Source organism: Dasypus novemcinctus, chromosome 6 (assembly GCF_030445035.2).
Source record: "Dasypus novemcinctus isolate mDasNov1 chromosome 6, mDasNov1.1.hap2, whole genome shotgun sequence".
NCBI lineage: Eukaryota > Metazoa > Chordata > Mammalia > Cingulata > Dasypodidae > Dasypus > Dasypus novemcinctus.
In genome coordinates, this window is record NC_080678.1 from 86285627 (window position 1) to 86305034 (window position 19408).

Below are 19408 nucleotides of genomic sequence, written 5' to 3' on the forward strand. Positions count from 1 at the left end.
ATGTTACAATGTGGATGAACTTCGAAAACATTAAACTAAATGAAAGAAACCAGACACAAAAGGCCACACATTGCATGATTCCATATATATGATATATCCAGAAGAGGAGCTGAGGGATGGTGGAATAGGGAATGACTGCTTAATGGGTACAGAGTTTCCTTTTGGGATGAGGAAAATGTCTTAGAACTGAACAGAAGCGATGGCTACATAACAGTGTCAATGCACCAAATGCCAGTGAAATGTACATTTAAAAATGGTTAATGGTTAATTGTATGCTTTGCGGATTTTTCCTTAATTTTTAAAAGTAGTAAAGTATAGAAGATTATATTTCACAAGTTCTCTATTGTACCACCTCCTCTGTAGATGGAGAGAGGATGGCAGGAACAGAACTGGAAACCGTTCACTTGAATGGCAAAGGGAAAGTTAAATAAGGATCCCTAAAAGAACTAACCCTCAGACAACCTCTGCAACCTGTTGAGTGCCTTGGCTCAATTCATTCCCAAATGTACAAATGAAAACCAAGTAGTTCAGAAATGCCTGAAGCCCAGCACACAGATCCTTTTGCCCACTAAATTAATAATGAGGTCATATATTCAGAGGATCTGACGTTGCAAAGAACTTTCGAGTCCATTAACTGCTTTTAAAACAAAAACTGTCTGTGAAGTGGTGCGCGCAGGGGTCATTACCCTACGTGGATAAGGAAGTCGAGCCGGTACGTTGAAGCCCGTCCTAGAGTTCTGCAGTACAGTTATGTTGACGCAGTCAGTGGTAGAAATGAACCCTCTGTAAATTAGTTCAACTGAGCTGGGCACCCAGGCTTCCAAGGGACACTGGAGGCAAAAGAGAGATTCTGAGGGAAATAAATCTTCTGCAAGCTTAACTGAGGGTGTCCCAACTCCTGCCTCTTTGACTCACGGCTAAGCTCCTGGTACGTCTGCCACCAGCACCACCCTGCCTCTCCAGGGAAAACGGCTTCCTATTTCTATATGAAAACGAGCCGTGGAGAATTCAGCATAGTGTAACACTGAACTCTCTTTAGCAGAGGGCATTTAGTCTTCAGGAATAGTCAGTTTAATTGGCTTCTGTTGAGGTGAAGCGGATAACCTCAATTAACAACCTGATTACTTCTTTAATTTCCAGAGCTCGTTCATTACTGAAGCCACAGGTCTCTAGGGAAGGACCCTAAATAACATGGATTTTAACGCGCCTGGACTGACAAGTTACTTAGCCTGGGCTTTAGTTGGGACCAGAAGACCGGAAAAATCCTGGTTATTTTACCCATGATTTTGCTGACGTTAACAAAATCCTGTAATGCCCAAGGCCCCCAAATGACATTTTCCTCTCCTTTACAATGTATCCATGTGACTGGAAGCTAATTATGTTTGATGGACATGTTTGAGACACATACATTGTCTAAAGAAATTCTTCCCTACTTGCTCTAATCACTGATCCGTTTCCACTGAATAAATTTAATCATCCACGTGAGAACTCATGAGGCTGGTGGTTCCTTCCTTCTCTGCTAGGTTGGTTTTCCAATGTGTGTGGTTTTTTTTGTGGTTGTTCTGCATGTACAAGTATTCATGTAAAGATGCATGTGAATGTGTGTGTAAATTCATGTTTATGATGAATACATTTTTCCTGTTAAGAGGTACAAAGAAAATGATAACTTGCAACCCCAGGAACCAAAGAGTTTGTAGTGTCATCAATCCTCCCAACGGAGTGTATGGATTTCTACAGACTGTCACTGAATCTCAGGTCTTCCAGGGAGAAAACACCAATTTTGAGGGCCAACACCTTGCCGCCACCCTTGATTCCTCTCTACTTTCAACTAAACAGCACATTTTGCCTGATACTTCCATTACGCACCTACATCCTCCAACCGCTCACCCCCTTGCTGCCTCCAGCCTGGACCAATGCATCATCCTCTCTGCTGGGATTAAACAGCTTCCTAAATATTGTCCTTACTTTTCCCTTGCACCCAAACTCTGTTCTCCCCATCACAGTTGAATAACAATTTTTATAACAACTTTACTGAAATAATAATCCATGTATCAATTTACCCACTTAAAGTATACAATTCCATAGTTTTTAGTTTACTCACAGAGTTGTGTAGTCATCACCACAATGAATCTTAGAATATTTTCATTCCCCAAAAAGAAACTCTGAACTTTTCAGCTCTGATCCCCCAAACCCCATCCCCTGGCCCTAAGCAACCACGAATCCACTTTCTTTCTCTGTGGTGTGTGTATTCTGGACATTTCACGTGAATGGAATCATGTACTGTGTGGCCTTTCGTGACTAGCTCCTTCCACTTAGCATAATGCTTTCAAGAATCATCCTTTTTGCAGCACGTATCAATACTTCATTCCTTTGTATAGCCATAATTTGGCTAATGTATAATTTTCGACTGTATGGATATACAACATGTTTTTTGCATTCTTCAGTTGATGGACATTTGGGATTTTTCACCTCTTGGCAATTTTGAATAATGTTGCTCTGAACATTTTTGCACAAGATTTTATATGGACATATGTTTTCATTTCTCTTGGTATATAGCTGGGAGTAGAATTGCTGGGTCATATGGTAATTCTATGTTTAACTTTTTGAGGACCTGCCGGACTGTATTCCAAAGTGGCTGCACAATTTTACATTCCCACCAGAAATATATGAGAGATGCAATTTTTCCACATCCTCACCAACACTTGTCATTATCTGTCTTTTGAATTATAGCCACCCTAGTGGGTGTGAAGTGGTATCTCATTGTGGTTTTGGTTTTCATTTCCCTGTTGTCTAAAGATGTTGAGCATTTTTCCAGATGCTTATTGACCATTTGCGCATCTTCTCTGAAGACAAGTCTAATTGTATACTTTGCCCATTTTTAATTTGTTGTCTTTTAAGTCTTGTGTTGCATATTCTATATACAAGTCCCTTCACAGATACAAAATTTGAAAATATTTTCTCCCATTCTCTGGGTTGTCTTTTCACTTTCTTAATTGCATCCTTTGAAGCACATTCTCTTACAAGGAACTATTCAGTTGTCCCAGCACCAATTCCTGAAAAGATATGCTTTTCCCATTGGCACACCTTATCAAAAAATCAAGTGATCATAGATATGAGTTTATTTCTGAACTCTCAATTCTACTGCATTGATGTTCAGAATGATTTTTAAAAAGCACAATCCCATTATTCATCTCTTTTGAAGTAATAGCGCAATCCCAGGAAAAATTACTCTCTAAACCAGAGGTTTTTAACCTGGGATCCACAGACCTTGAAGGGGTCTTTGGCTAGTGTTCAGGGAATCTGAGAACTTGGGTGAGAAAAATTACACCTTTATTTTTATTAACCTCTTAGCCAGGTTTGGCATTTCCTTTCAGTATGATTGCAGGCAACAAACCGGGAAAGTCTGGAGGATCCCCGTGACTTTGTTGGCAATAGAAACCCAGATATTTGCATATCATATTATAGTTGCTGCAGATATTTCAAAATACCATTTATATTCCCCCTACTTTGAAATTATGGGAATTTTTTTTCACAGCCAGAGAAATTCATTTAAAAATAGAAACATATACACCTTAAGCTTTAAACAATCAACATTTTAAACAAAAGAGGAAAAAGCCAGTTGGCCCCAAAGAGGAGGTGTGGAGTGACTTTTCACAGGCATCTGAAATAGACCCGACCCCTCTCTCCCCTGGGACCCCCATCACCAGCTGGGGTCGGGAAACATTGCAGTGAGGGGTAGAGCCTGCCGTCCGCCCACCGCGGGCACAGAGCTACCACACAGCACCAGGGGCTGCACCCGCCAGGCAGCTCTGGCCCTGAGATGGCAGCTAGAGCTTTATAATGATGCATTATTCAAGAAGCATGCATAGTCTATCATGAATTTGTTTTTCATATTCTGATAACTGTATTTTGATATAATTGGTTTTCTTGCAACCTGATATTTTTACGTTATGCATTTTTTTTTATAATATTCTGAGAAGGGGTTCGTAGATGCCACCAGGTTGACAAGTAGTCCTTAACACAAAAGCATTCAGAAGCCCTGCTTTTCCCATTACCAGTTTTCTTTTCTTCCCAGCATTTATCACCAACTGAAATTATCTTGTTTATGTATATATCAACTTGTTTATTGCCTGTCCCCCTCTGATACTAGAATGTAAGTGCTTAATGTTTAAAATAGTGCCTGGCACATAATAGCCACTGAATAAATATTTATTGCGTTAATGACTGAATCATTTGTAATTCTCTAAACACAAGCTAAGTCATCAGCATAATGAAAATAAATATTATTGATACCAAGATAGTGATGTATAATTCATAGTGAAAATAATTTCACATTCATACCATCATCATCATAATCAGGATTTAATAAATGTTGGTATGTCCTAAGCCCCGTACTAAGTGCATTCTATGTATTATCTTATTTCATGTACTCAGTGCTGAGGAGCAGAAACTATTAATATACATATTTACAGTCAAGGAAACCAAGGCTCAGAGAGGTTAATTTCTTGTCCAAGGTCACACAGCTGGTAAGTAGCAGAGTTGGAACTTGCACCAGCTCTACCTGCCTTCAGGGTAACAGCTTTTAACAACAATACAACTCTTTCAGGGGAGAAAAAGAGTTATTCTGGAGAAAGAGGCGAGGATTTTTTATTGCTCAGTTAAGAAAGGTGAGATTCTATGAAGTTAAGAAATATGCCCCAGGACAGAGTTCAGCAGAGATTTCCATTAAAATGTTCTTTCCACTGCTGTGTGTCTAAGCCATCGCAGGAAAACCCCTTAGCAAAAACAAAGCAGAATTTGGTGTTAATGGGTTTGCCTCCTACAAGAGGATGAACTTCTGAAAGGTTTACTTTGCAAGCACAATTAATACTAACTGGCATAAGCCAAAGTCCTTTCTTTCCTTTCCTAGGGTCTAGCCTGCCTCTCTAAACATGAGAACTCAGCTTCATTCAGGACATTACGCACTTCATTAAGCTGAAATCCAAGCTAATTTGACTGTACAATTATACACTGTCCCTGGCGGAAGATGGTCTCATTTGTCAGGCTGCGAGGGGGCAGCATGGTCTGACGAAGAGCGGATCTGCCCTTTCTTCCCAGCTGGAGGTCTCGGTGTTTTCTGGCCTTGACCTCATCAGGCCTTGCAGTAAAGAAGTTAAACTGGAGCAAGGAGACAGATGTTCTCCTTACCAGGGCTGCCCCTGGCACCTGGAAGCCCATCCACTGGGTCTGCAAAGGAACAGGGCCCAGGAAAAATCCCGGTCGCCCAGAGGGCGCAGCACGTGGGGCAGAACCAAAGGCCCGCTTTGCCCAGCCTAACTCACCGCTGTGGTTAAGCTGGAGGGTGCATCGGACCAAGGGGATGGGTAAACCACATGGCTCTCAGTGAGTGTGCTGACCTTAATGGAACCTGGAAGCACCAAACCTCGTGAAAAAGCATCTCCTTCTCCTCTGCTTGTCATGAGTGTGATCGAGAGGCCCGGTTCTGGTGCTCCCCATGGGAGGCCTCTTCTCCAGATAGCCCAGTGCCCTCATTGTCCCTTGTGCCACTTGGGATTTCCTGGTCTCTGCCATTTCCCCTTCTACATTAGCTAACACTGACCCATGCCTTGGGGTCCAGCTCTAGTGTCCCTTTCTCCCTGCAGGTTCCTTCAGTGACTGCAGCCCTGGTGAGCATGCTCTCTTCCAGATCAAAAGCATTCACTGTCTGCACCCATACTTCTCAAACTATTTTTCAGCAAAAATCCACAATAAGAAATATATTTTACATCACAAGTTAGTTCCCACATATATTTATAAGGTATAGATGGAGAAAGAGACAAATGATAGAGATAGATAATAGAAACAGATGATAGAGATAGATAATAGAGATAGAGATAGATGATAGATACAGAGATAAATGATAGATGATAGAGACAGATATGAGAGAGGGAGAGGGAGCGCTTACTTTCCCTAGCTGTATTTTTATCTTAGGTTGTTCAAGCTCATCTTGTTAAAATGCTTATTGTGACCCCACCCTTCTGCTTTTCCAGACTATTAATGAGTTGAGGTTTGCAGTTTTTAGAGCACTGGCCATGTCCACCACATTGCAATATATCTTGTTGTGCTTCTTAACTTTGTTGTACTTCTTAACTTTGCTCTCTAAAGACCTGACTAAAATCTTCAACACAGAGCTTCCAAAGGACAATAACAATGATATCTAATGCTTTTCCTCCACTTTCCTGCTGGGCATTGGACTCAGAGCCTTTACACGCATCATTTACTTTTTCCCACACACCACATAAGGTAGACTTTATAATCGATCCTTATCACCACTGTCCTCCCATTTTACAAAGGAAAAACAATCAAGGCATGGAAGGGTTAACTAGCTTGCCTAAGGACACAAAGTTATCACAGGGGAGAGCAAGATCAAACACAGGAAGGTCTAACTCCAAACCCTGCTCCAAACCAAGAGGCAGCGCTGCCTCCCCTTCCCACCCATTCTCATTCCTGGCCAGAACCTCAGTGGAAAGGATGCCAACGAAAATACGAAGGAGCAGGATTGGCCCAAGCACCTCAAGGAAGAGGAAGTCTGCAAGCGCGTCCTCTCCGGGCTGCGCTGCTTTCGAGCAGGGCCTGGCCATCCTGCCCATTTGCAGCGCTATCCCGCCTGTCCGTCACAGCTCAATGCTTTGGTCTCGGGGGAGCCTCCCTCTTCCAGAACATCAGTTGCCCCTGCCTGCTTCCCCACTGCCCCCCCACCCCCGCGCCAATTAAACTGTCACACTCGGCTGGCTTGGAGACAGGTGAGGGCAGGAAGACATCCGAAGGAAGCAGAGAACTCAAGGGAGACGGGGCGTCTCTCTGAAGCTGCCCTTCTGTTTCCTGTCAAATTGGTCTGTAGCCCAGACAGATGAGTCCACAGAGATCCCCAGAGACTCTCCACATCCACGCCTGCCTTCCCAGTGGTGGGCAGGAGGTGCTGCCTTGCAAAGAACTGGAGGCTCTCTAGCTGGGCACCCCAACCATGCCGAGGCCCTGGTGCTCCAAGTTTGGGTCTCGATGGAATGATTTCTGCTGGAGATTTTTGCATGCCTGAATCCCAGGCCAAGGGAAAACCTTTCCTCTAAAAACAGCTGCTAACCCGCAATGCCAAGAGACGCAGAAAACAGAAAGCTCTCAGGCACTCCCCGATAAACCCCCCTTGCTGTACCTGCTACGTTCAGTGTGGCTTGGTACTGAAGGAGAGCTAGGAAGCCCAGGGTTTCATTAACGTCGCTACTTCATTTTCAAGATTTCAAATGCAGGGGCTGGGGGTGGATGGACGAGGGCCAAGGCCTGCACAAGATGTCAAAATACAATGCAGACAAAGACTCCTGCTCAGACGATTTTGGATGCCAGGCAGTAGAGGGTTCCCAAACAACTCTACTTGACTTTGGGTATGAAGACAGCCCTCTGTCTGTCAAGTGATTTTCAGAACAGAAGAAACTGGGGTGAGTGAGCAGATGAACCAACCTTAGAGATAGAAGGCATCCTGAACTTGGGGTTCCTGAATCAACTATAGGGCCCTAAGCAAGCAAAATATCAAAATCCCAAAGGGATCTTTGGAACACGAAAGTACCACCCCCATTCTACGTGGTAAGCGACACACACTGCCTGCTATAATTTTCCTTTCTGTAGCTACCACCTCTTACTCATTCATGGCTTTTTCGAGCATTTGCACATGCATGCACACAGCCACCAGGCCACCAAATGCTGCTTCTTTCTCTATTCACCCACTGTACCATGCACCTGATAACAGATTGTGCCGGAAGGCACTGACAGGCTGCACGGCTGCCTGGAGCACATTTCAATTATTAATGCTGCTCTTTAGAGACCTCACCTTATTATTCCTGTTCACGCTATTATGAAGAGGGTACAACCTTTCATGTACTCCTCACCCACTTCCTCCTGCTGGTAGAGGAAAAGCATGGGCCAGGTAGAGGCATCCAACAGCATCCACATTCTCTTCCGCTTTCTCAACAGCCCAGCCCTGCAGGTCCCTCTAGGGCATCAAGATCAATTTCATCTCAAACTGAGCCACAGTTCAAATTCTGCATTTGCTGGCATCGGGAGGGTAAAATGGGGAGCTGTCAAGGAAGAGACTGGCAACTCTTTGCCTGGGCATGAAAGGAGACATGGGGCAAAGTCTCTTTGTTCAGAAGGAATGGTGTTTTCAGCCCTTACCTATGGCTTCTTCCTGAGAGTGCCACGGGAGGAAAAGGTGCACTTGGGAAGCCAGACTGATGAAGCAATTCCAGACAGACTGGAATTGGATTTGTTATCATGGAGTGGCCATGTTTTTCCTAGCTTCTGAAAATACCTGAGCTCTAGGCTATATATTGGAGCAGATCCCAAAGCTACCCTAACATTAACTGCCAAGTTTCCAGGTGAAAAGTGAAAGGTCAGGTGATAGAGGTACAGCTCAGACTTGGGGCCATATCTGGGGAGAAAAGTTCACATATACTTACAATTTTGCTTTTGAAGAAGCCATAGCACTAGAATTTCATCAGTAAACATGGAAGACAAGGTTCAGCAAGGCTGATGAAATCTACAATGTTTATCAATGTTGACCAGTCCACCATAACATTTGCTAAAAATTAAATCAAGTTTTCTATAATGCCCCTATTTAGCTAAGTAAGTCATAAGATATTTTCTACTATATGGTTAGCACAATCATCTTTGTTTTGGTGAAGTTAATACACTGGCAGAACAGACAGATTTGGGCCTCTTTCCTTATAAAGAATCTGACAATTTAAGGGGGATATGTTCGCTTCCATTTATGTCCTGGAAAATATGCCCTTGTGACTTAGCAACCATGTTTAAAAAGCTCTTGCAGTTCTTAAACAAACAGAGTTTGTGTTTATGAGGTTCTAACAACGTTATTTTCAGAGATGACGTAGAGTTAGTGATATGTAGCTTTGGGGATTTACAGTAAATTGTGGGTGATTTATGGCTGTGACATACAGTATTTGCCTAGAGAAAAGTAGAAATTTAATTAAGCAATGTTTGAAAATGTGTTAGGTGGGAAACAGCCAGTAACACTCAAGACAAGGACTCCCTGGCTTGGAAAGTGAGGGGTCCATTTTTGGGAGCTGGAGGACCAACAGTTAGGAACATTCCCTGGCACTCCAGGAGCAAAGCTAATTCAAGGCCAGAAAGAAAGTTTAGAACACAGACTGAACGCTGGAGACCCATATCTGGCCTGCAGAGGTGTTTTGTTTGGCCTGCAGAGAATTTTATTAGTTTTAGATTGGTGGCCAATATTTTTAAATTGGAGATTCAATATGAAAGTCCGATTTTCTCTCTTTTCTTGAAATTCTGGAAGATCTGTCCTGCTTGAGAACAATCCACTGGAGCTTGGAAGCCAGTCTAGGTGAAGCCCGAGCTCACCATGGTCCTCACCAGGTCTGCTTCACTCATCCTGACATCTGCCCACCCCTGTCTATTTGCATTTGCACAGTTCTGATTTAGATTTTTTTAAAAAATAATGGTATTCTCAGTGAACGAATTCCCCAGACCACAAGGACTTACTTCCAGATATAAGGATGGAAAAAGTATGTGTTTTTCCAAAACTCGGCAAAAAAGTGAGATTATTAGGTTTTCTTACAATCCTTTGCTGTATCTACAGGTGTCATTTTTAAAATGCTGCTGGCTAAAGTTTAATATTTCCCCAAGCTAAGTCACAAGACAGGGCTAGAAATGGAATGCTTATTTTTATTTTCTCATCTAAAACAATTATACAATTGTCATCTGATGTTGGGAGGGGTGTGGCATAAGGCATCTGTCTTAAGCATGTTTTCTTATCTGTGAAAACTTCCTGAAGGACAAGGCTAATGGCGGAGGGGAAAACAGGATACCAGGCACAGCAGACACAAGGCCTAGGGCCCAAGAGGCTTTTAGGGGGCCACCAAAATTTTTTAGTTTCCTTAAAATTGGAAGAAAAAATAAACATAATAGTAATGCATATGTAACAATGAATCCTGCCTAGATTATATTTGTTTTCATATGAAGGCAGTCAAAAATTAAAACTTCAGTATTTTTTTTGTGGAGGAAGGGACCTGTGATAGTTTGAAGCTACATGGACCCCAGAAAATCATGTTCTTAAAGCTAATCCATTTCTGTGGGTATTAACCCATTGTAGGTGGGACCTTTTGGTTAGGTTGCTTCAGTGAAGGCATGGCCCAGGGTGAGTCTTAATCTTCTTACTAGAATCCTTTATCAGAGTATAAAATTTAGACAAACAGAGAGTAAGCCTAGGAAGCAAGAAGTTGAAACAACAAAACCCAGAAGAGAAGGGAGAGCTCAGCAGACACTGCCATGTGCCTTGCCATGTGATAGAGGATCCAGGAACTCTGGCAGCCTGTTGGGAAAGAAAGTATCGCCCGATAATGCCTTGATTTGGACAATTTCATTGCCTCAGTAATAAAGCTTGTGAGCTAATTACACTCCCACTGTTAAAAGCTAGCCCATTGCTATATTATATTTTGGAAGCCAAAACAGGACCCAAGAATGCAAAAGTGTCTAGGGCACATGGAAATCCTAATGTGCCCCAGGATGAAATCCAGGTCTCCATGCAAGCATCACACCGCTTTGTTAAGAGCATGTTCTCACTTTGTCCTGTCCCCTCCCTCCCCACCACCTCCCTATGCTGCTCTGCAGAGGTCAAGTTACCAAACAAGGAGGCTGTTAAATCACGTGGCACACTGACTTCAGTTTTAAAAAGATGGAGAGGATGGCCTTCAGTCAGTCACCTTCTAGAAATTTCCAATTAGAAGTTTCCGAAGGTTTTAATCATATGCATTTGGAGTATGGCTATGAACACCAGCAGAGATGGTTTGGCTTTTCCAATTCTCTTATGCGACTGTGAAGCATGTTTAATCCCGAATCTCACAGCTAATTTCACGATGGGGCTTGACCTAGCCCATATTGAAAATGAAAACCAAGAGGTCAAAGTGCCTCGGGACATAGGGAGAATCCCCTCCTGTGGTTTCCTTGCAGGGAGAAGAAACTGAGTTTCCTGTCTCCTCAGCTCAAAATCTCTGCCAGAGCCAAAACCCTCCATAGCATCCAACCTTCTTTTCAGCTTCCCAACCTTCAACACTTATTGTTAGCAATGCTCAATTTATTAAGTATTAATATAGTGCCTAGTGGTTTTGTCACTTATTATCTTATTTGGTTACCTCACTTCTCCTATATTTATAGCTGGACTCCACGGCCTTCATTAAAATATATATATTTAAAACAACTTAATGGTAAAGATCCAGCCTTGTGCATAGTATTTGAAAATCCCCCAGAGCCTAGAAAAATGCCTCGCACACAGTCCATACTCAATAGAGGTCTGTTACCTGACTGACACCTTGACGGCCACAGGTACATGGCTCTCAGCCTCATCTCTGGTACTGTGATAAGGCTTGGGGCCAAATCCCATGCTCTACTTCCCCACTTGATTTATGGCTGAGACACGATTGCCCTCTACATGCACACGCACATACACACCCTCCCTGCTCCCAACTTCTATGAACAGTGACACAGATACCAAAAAGTCCCCAGGGCGCCCTTGATGCAAGGGAGTCTACATTTAAGCCACGAATGAGGCACCACCAACAGGTTCTTGCCAAAGCTACAATTGGTTAGGGTGTCAGGAAGAAGAGCCAGGAGAATAAAGTTAAACAAACAAACAAACAAAAAGCAAGGTCTCAGCTCCACATCTCCAGTCCATAAAGTCCTCACTGAAGCTGTAAAAGCCAGCTCCGTATCTCAGCATGACCACGGACATTTCAAGAGTGCGCCCTGCCCTTTCGTTTGAATTAACTGTCCTCAGCTATGACATTTCCCTCCAGCTGGCTCCTCCCAGGTCTCTCAGCAGTTCCCAAATGCATGTTGGGCTATGACATTAGGTTGACGACCAGTCCCATGCAGTGAGGAGAAGATCCAGCTCCCTCATTGTACAAACACATGCTAATTGCGGAGGACATGGAAGTGACATGAAATGCGATGAATTTCACTCATTGGCCCTGATGCAATCATTCTTTTAAAAGAAGCAAGAGGGCTAAGAGATCATCAGATAATTAAACATGTTCTCTTTAAATTCTGAAGAATCTTGGTGGGCAGGGATAATTCATTCCAATTTTTGGAGGGTCAAGTAGCTATTAATTGTACAGATACAGTTATCAGTGTTTGCACAGGAGAAACAAATGAGTGACTGGGCAAAATGTCCTAAATAGTTCTGCATAACAAATTCTAAACTGGCCAGAGCAATGTGTTCGGCCTTGTTAATCTTCCACAACAGAAATGAACTCTTACTAGGCCCTCGGAAAGGGTCCTGAAAAAAAAATTGAGGAGCAGGATCATTAAATCAAGGAATTCAGGCCTGTCGTCAATAAGAATGAAATAAACTAATCCCACCTGGCTGGGTTTGATCTTTTCCAGCTGGGATTGTCTGAGTTCTTTTTCTCAGAGCCCCAAAGTCCCATGATGATGGCCTAAACATCCAAAACTGGCATAAAAAGTCAATGTTTGCTTTGCTATTTCACAGGTAATCTATCACATGGCTGTCTGTTTTTATTTAGTGACATAAGCCAAGAAAGGAAGTAGGAAAGGACCTGGACTGAGAGATAAGAGCTCTGGTTCTGGCTCTAGAAGTGCCCCTGGCTAGTTGGATAATCTTGAGGGAGTCACTTACCCCTCATTCATTAGAAGTGGATGTGAAGGCATAGGAAACAGCTGTATCACATGGGCTCTGAAGCCTCTTCAAATTCCAACATTCTATTCTAAAACTGTCTTCTGCTGCAAACCTGAAAACACTAGCTCAGAACTCCTCACTTCCACTCCTAACACAGTCCCTGATATTTTTTTCAATGAAATGCCCAAAATAAGTAGTTCCTTTGGTGATTCAAGAGGTTGCATATAGTACCTACGCATCTCCTGCATTATGAAAAATAAGCAAGGAGGCCAAGATCGCCTCAGGAAAGGAGAAGGGGAAAGGAAGAAAAGCACTTAAGCTCTGAAATTCAAGGTGAAGTTCAATGTGAAGTTTACTTGTTTGACAACAAAAGAAAGATCCCATGCCCTAAAACCTACCTGCATGAAGACAGAGAAATATACAGAAATAGAATGTGTTCCTTGCCTGTTTCCTCTACTAGGTTTATAATAGTTGATTAAAGAATGGAAAAAGGTTGAGTTAGGGTTACTCCCATGCCAGAGGACCAGGTGTTGCCATTAAAGGGTAAATTCTGAAAGGGGACGAGGACTTCTCATTGGAGAGTTATTTGCAGCCTCTTTGCCCTGAAGGCACCTCCTCTTCCCCCCTTGCTCTACTGAGCCATCTGACATTCCATTCTTTCAACAGCTGCTGGCTCTCCTATTCTGTTCCCTTCACAGATGTGCAGTGCTGCTCTGAACATCCTGCCCTTGAACTTTCCCTACCCATATTTTCCCAATCAAAGCCTGGCAATAAAAATGTCAGGGAGCCATGGAGAAAACTGGGGTGGGGAGGAGTATTTTAAAAATAAAAAAATAGAGGAAATGGAGATGCTTCACACAGTGATTTGTTTTGACTTTCTCAACAAAGGCTAAACATATGCCGTGACGTCTCAGAAAGGGCATGAGGAGGGAGCTGCAGCTTGTTTTTCAGAAGACTACCTGGAAAGGCTGGGTTCTACAAAGGCGCTGGACAGGGGTGCCTCCTGGTCTATGCCATGAGTTGCCCAGCTGTTCAGCCTGTGGGGCAGGGATGGCAGGGGTGAGGGGGTAGGGGGAGTGTGCTAAGGATAGCAGTGAAAGCTGGCCTCGCAGTACTTTACAGTTCACCATGCACTGCCATGAGGACCACACACTGTCCTCACAGCCCTGCCAGGGGCCTGCCACGGTGTTGGGAACCCAGGAGGTACTCAGTCAACACCTCTGGGCTGTCAGCCCAAGACTGGAGGTGGTGGCCAAATAGTTTCCATATCATTCAAAGACCTCCATAGAAAACTCCTTTGGATCAAATTTTCCAAAAGTCCACTGGTTTGATAATATTTACTCTCTAGGCATATAAATATTGCGCATCACAATGCAAAAATGATAACGAATTAACTAGACTGTGTAACTCTCTAAAGAAATGAAAGAATTTATCTAGTGGGAAAACAGTGCCCCTTCTGTTAGCTCCCTGGCTGTACCAAATAACAGGCACAGAGAACTAGGTAAGGATGGGAAGAACCAAAGGTCTTGCCACTTGTAAAGAATCTCTTAGGTGGGAGGGAGACCTTGAGAGGCAATCAACTTTCCTTGTTCTTTGTGAACTTGACCCTGTTCCAAAACAAAATACTGTCACCTCCACTAAAATAAAAAGAGAAGAGGGCCTAATTAAGGCATAATTAGGAAGAAATGAATCAAGACCCAGACAGAAAGCATGCTAAGGCAGTATCTTAGAGGAACAGCTTGGGGCAGGAGGCCCCGAAAGCCTGCTGAGGTCCAGACCTGGCCACCAAGGTGAGAAATGAGGAGATGGAAAAGAAAAGGTAAGAAGACAGAGGAGCTGGCAGGATGAAGCTAAGTGAACCTCTCATTCCTGCAATATTTCAATGAACCCATCTGGTCACTTGCATGGTCTGGACTTTCACTTCTTGATACTTAGAAGAGACATGGCTTTAGGATACTGAATTCCAATTCTGGCTCTACCATATTTAGCTACCTGGTTTTGTGTAATTTTTGCAATTTTAGTCCCCAGATCTGTAAAATGGGAACGGTAATATCTGATGCATGATGTTGTTAGGAGAAATGATTGGAATTACATGTGCTATTTGAGAAGACTTGGCACTGTACTTGGCACACAGCACATGAGCAATGAATGTTAGTTTCATCCAACCACCTGCTCCCTCTTCCCTTTTAAGGGAGAATTTCTAGGCAGAAGGACAAAAGGTCAAGGTTGTGCGAAGACTGGTAAACTTGTCAGGTTGGTTCTGCTAAAGATTTATATCAACAATATCAGCTTTATTTTCAGAGTCTATAAAAATATTATGGACAACTTCTATCTTAATCTTAAAGATAGTTTTCTTTAATTACTCTACCTAACCAAAAGCAATTTTACTGCCTGTATTCAGCAGGATCGTTCTGAAGATGTTATAAATGAATGAACACTTAAGTGAATGAATGAATGAACACACAAGTAAAATTCGTAAGACTGAGGTATGTTGTCAAATTTTAATGCCACTGTTACCCTGGCAATCGAGTCCTTGGATTAGACGCTCTCCAAAATTTGCACTGCTATTCCCTCCCCCTGCATAATGCCCATATTCCCCAAATGGCACTGTTGATACCAGAAGCCAAGAGCAAAGCCTGGCAACCTCAGCAGATGCCTCCACAGTAGAGCTGCCATTTTGGAGCAAAGTCATTAAAGAATATTTTAACAATGTATAATCTTTCCGCTTCGCTCTGAAAACAGCAGGTAGTTTGACTTTCAGACACATGAACCTGTCTTGAAGTCACCAGTGATCAGGACTTGACCTTCCTTTTCAGTATATGCAGCATTAAATTTTCATAATCCACATAACCATAGCATAAGAAGTAGCAGAGTTTAAACACAAATCAAAAGAATAGGTATCTTAACACATATCAGTCAGCCTCTCCCAGAATGTCCCAAAGCCTCCTTCTCTTCCAATTTGCTCTTGAAATTCTGGAAGCACCAGGGACTACTGCATTATGCAATCCATGAATCCTGCCCTCATGCTGACACCCTCCCGTTGGGTCTCTCTCTCTTTTTTTCTTTCCTTATCTATTAGAAGAATTATCGTCCCTATGTCAAAAGAAGGAAATAGGAATAGAACCAGCAAAGCTGACATTTTCACCCACAGGGTGTCTAGGGACTGTTCTGACTTGGTTTTACAATTTTAAAAAAATCTTTTCTTTACGGCATATCATATCAGAGTACGCAGGAAGGACCGTCACAGGCATCAGCAGACCTCAAGATAGGAGCTGGAGTGACATGTGCCTTCAACTGGGTGTGAAGCCTTTAAAAAGGAATGAGAATGAAAGGGATACCCTCTAGGCCTACCTGCCTAATGGAGGAGATCTTCGGGGGAATGGGATGCGTGCGCAGGGCGGCTGGAATGCTCCCCCATGTTTGTTAAGGCACTGACCTTTGACTTGGGAGAACATCTTCCTCTGCTTGGGGTTTCTAGAGAGCCTATCTCTGAGATGATGAGGCATAATTTTAACACCGTTTAATGTAATTACCTTTGGCTTTCAACTCCAGGAGCTCTGAGGACACTCTGTCTTTGCTGGATAATAATCACTCGAGGCTTCTTGGTGCGTTTGCCATAGCAATTCCTCTTGGAAAATTAAGACCCAAAGAAGGGTTTTTCAAACCCTTGAATGAAGAATAGCTACTCAGGGAATTATCTTGGCCTAACAAATGAAAAGGAAAGATGTGCAGAGGAGGATGCCTTCGGAAATGACTTCCTCATCTCTTCTTTATGGTAAAATAAGCTTTGGAAGAGCACAACATTTTAAAGGCACCAATCATGATATTAAGCTGGACTGCATTACCCACACCCTCCTGCCCAGAAGGTAGAAAAATGCTGCCAGACTGCCTCTCCATCGGCAACATCTGAAGTGCACAGCCTTCACTGTCACTGCCAGGAGTGAAGTGTCCTGGCAGAAAACTGGCACCTGTTTTATACGTTAATCTTCATTCCTTGCCTTTTTAAAGGGCCTGTGGGAGGTCAGCTCTGGTTAAACTTCATCAAGACAAGCCATTTTGTGGCCCATGTCTGTCCAATTAAGTTCGCTCAAGGGAAAGCCTAGAGATTTTCTCCTGATTTATTTAAAGCATGTAAATAATAACTAAAATTCATCTGAAGAACAATGAGTATTTTTTTCCAGGGTGATAATTTAGTATAACTTCCAAGAGAAGTTTAAAGCTATCTTTCCAACGTGTCCAGATGGCCAGGCAATCCACAAGTGAGTAAAATTGGTGACAGTTCTCAATGAAAATGATGGATTTTAGGAATTTACAGTCAGCTTTCTTACCCTCTTTCCATTTGCAACTTTTGTGTGGACAGAACTTCATTTTACTGTTCACTAAGCTTGGTTATAATTTGTTCAATAGGTTATTTTTTTTATTCCTGAGACTCTATCAAAAAGGTCACTTCATGGATTCTTCCTTAATTCTCGCACTCACTTAAATTAAGCATGCTTCTGGCTTTCCCCAGCAAGATGAAAAGTTCTTTGTGTTGACTGGGCTGATCAGTACCCCTGCAGGACAGAATCTTGGGATATGGTCTCAAGACCAAACAAAGGAATGCAAAAGAAAAGTAGAAATGGCTATATAAAGATGAGGTCTTATAAGCAAAGCCTCACTACACCAAACCACAGTTTGGCAGGGAACAGAGAAAGACTGGTACTATGACAGTCCCCAGGGAAAACAGGAACTACCTGGGTTGACCATTGACATTTTGGCTGGGAAAGCCGAGAGCAGGATTGAAGATTCATCCCTGAAGCAGATGCCTTGCGAATCCATAAAAGAAAATAGAAGCAGAGAGGACTCACTTTGCAAGGTTCCCCAAGATTGGGCAGAATCATAACTAAATCCAAAGGACACCAGTGGTGCAGGGCATTGGGGAAGAGAGTCCTGATTTGGGGACTTCCATCCCTTTCCATCCTTTATACAGAGGCAAAAACCCTGGGATCTATAGAACAAAAGACTGCCTCAGTGTAGACTTTGTAAAAAAAAAAAAAGACACCACCCAAATCCATCTAACAAGAGCATTTTATTTCTGAGGAATACAAAGGAGCAAAAGGGGAGAGGAAGGAAAAGACAGTACAGAGGCCGCTGTCCTTGTAACCGATCGCCACACTCACCTCCATAGAAAAGTTTGCTTTCTCAGGGTTCACAGACTACATACCCCAACCTACTTCCTGGGCCCTGGTGTGGAAGCTGGCCCAGTGCCATGGAAGTTGGCCGGGGCTTTCACCCCAGGACATGAGAAAAGTTCCTAGAGAAAGAATGGAGAAATAAGCCTGGGAGCTGTAGCTTTTTGGTTCAATGCAAATATGGTTCAGAATTATGAAGAGCAAATATTTAAAAGGGGCTTACCTTCAGTGGCACAGCAATCAGGTCTTCCAACCTTTCTTGGCCAGAACGACCGATGGAGCGTGCATGTAGAGTGTCATCCTCTGAAGGACCTTAAAGGACCCTCCTTCTGAGCCATCCAGGCAGCAAACTGGAAACTGTTTTATATGTTAATCTAAATTGTGCACATGGTTGGGCTGAAGGAACTCACTTCCTCAGACTTCATTGATTCCCAGAGACAGGTTATTAGAGGAGTTGTTTTCTTTATTTTCCCTGACATGGCCTCTGAACCCAAGTGCACAAAATTCTTTGGCTGGTGACCAGACAGCTCTGAGAAATTTGGAGTTCAGGTACATATGAAACTACCACCATTCTGAGCCACAGAAAACTAGTGCTAAGCTCAGAATTCAGGCATGCTGAGGTCTGAGTCAATGTGGGCACCAAGCAAGTTTTCCTAGCATTTAAGTCAGTAGCCAACCCTACTAGGAAAGGAGTTAAAAAGAAGTTAAAACATTCTCATGGTAGACAATGAGGCAAAGAACTCAAGACCACTGTCACCAGAATTGTCTAGTTCCTATTACAACAGAAAGGCCAGTTGGACTCCAGCTCACTTGTTTCCCAGATGTTGTCACCTTCAAGCTTGCAGCAAGAATAGCAGGAACAAATGATGCAGCAGAGCAGGGGAGGAAGGGGGCACCTGCAGGAACCAGGGCAGATCTGGCTGCCATCTAGCAGCCCTGCCAGCGTCCTCTTCTGCCTTATCATCTGTCAGACAGATCTCACCCTTAAAGCACCAGTTCCCTCGGTGGGTGCTCAAGGGGTCTGCTCAAGTATCCACTCTAGGCATTTTCAGGTGGCCAAGGGCTCTACCTCTGGGAGTCATCATGAACTCCTCCATCCATCTCCTTATCTAAACAAGTCAAGAAGCACCAGCACGTGATGCTTCTGCTGACTATTTAGTTGGAAAGTACAAAGGATAGTGTCATGCTTTCTAATGTGACCTCCAATAAGATTAAGGCATTGGAAACCCTAGTAAGAAAAGGATTCTAAAACCATGACAAGAATGGTTCAGATCCTCAAATGTTGAACACAGTAACCCTCCCACAGGTTGCAAGTTGCACCAAGGTCCTCTTCCGTCTTGACATCTTCAGCACATCTATTTTGTCAGGAAACAGCTATTTTAAAACAACAATCAGCAAGAAGGCTTGACCTCTGAAACTTCTCCCTCCTGTGCCAGCGGAATCAAAGTAGGCTTCCTTCTGGTAGCCTTCCCATTCAGAAAATCAGCACACAACAGCCCTGCCTTCTTCCGGAAGTCTCCCAAACTCGGGAGGCTCC

At 43.2% G+C, this 19408-nt stretch overlaps 1 protein-coding gene across 6 annotated transcripts in view; it reads right to left on the reverse strand.

Moving 5' to 3' along the window:
* The window catches only part of KCNMA1 (potassium calcium-activated channel subfamily M alpha 1), a 766236-nt gene that overhangs the window by 363546 nt on the left and 383282 nt on the right, over nucleotides 1–19408 (reverse strand). The window lies entirely within an intron of this gene.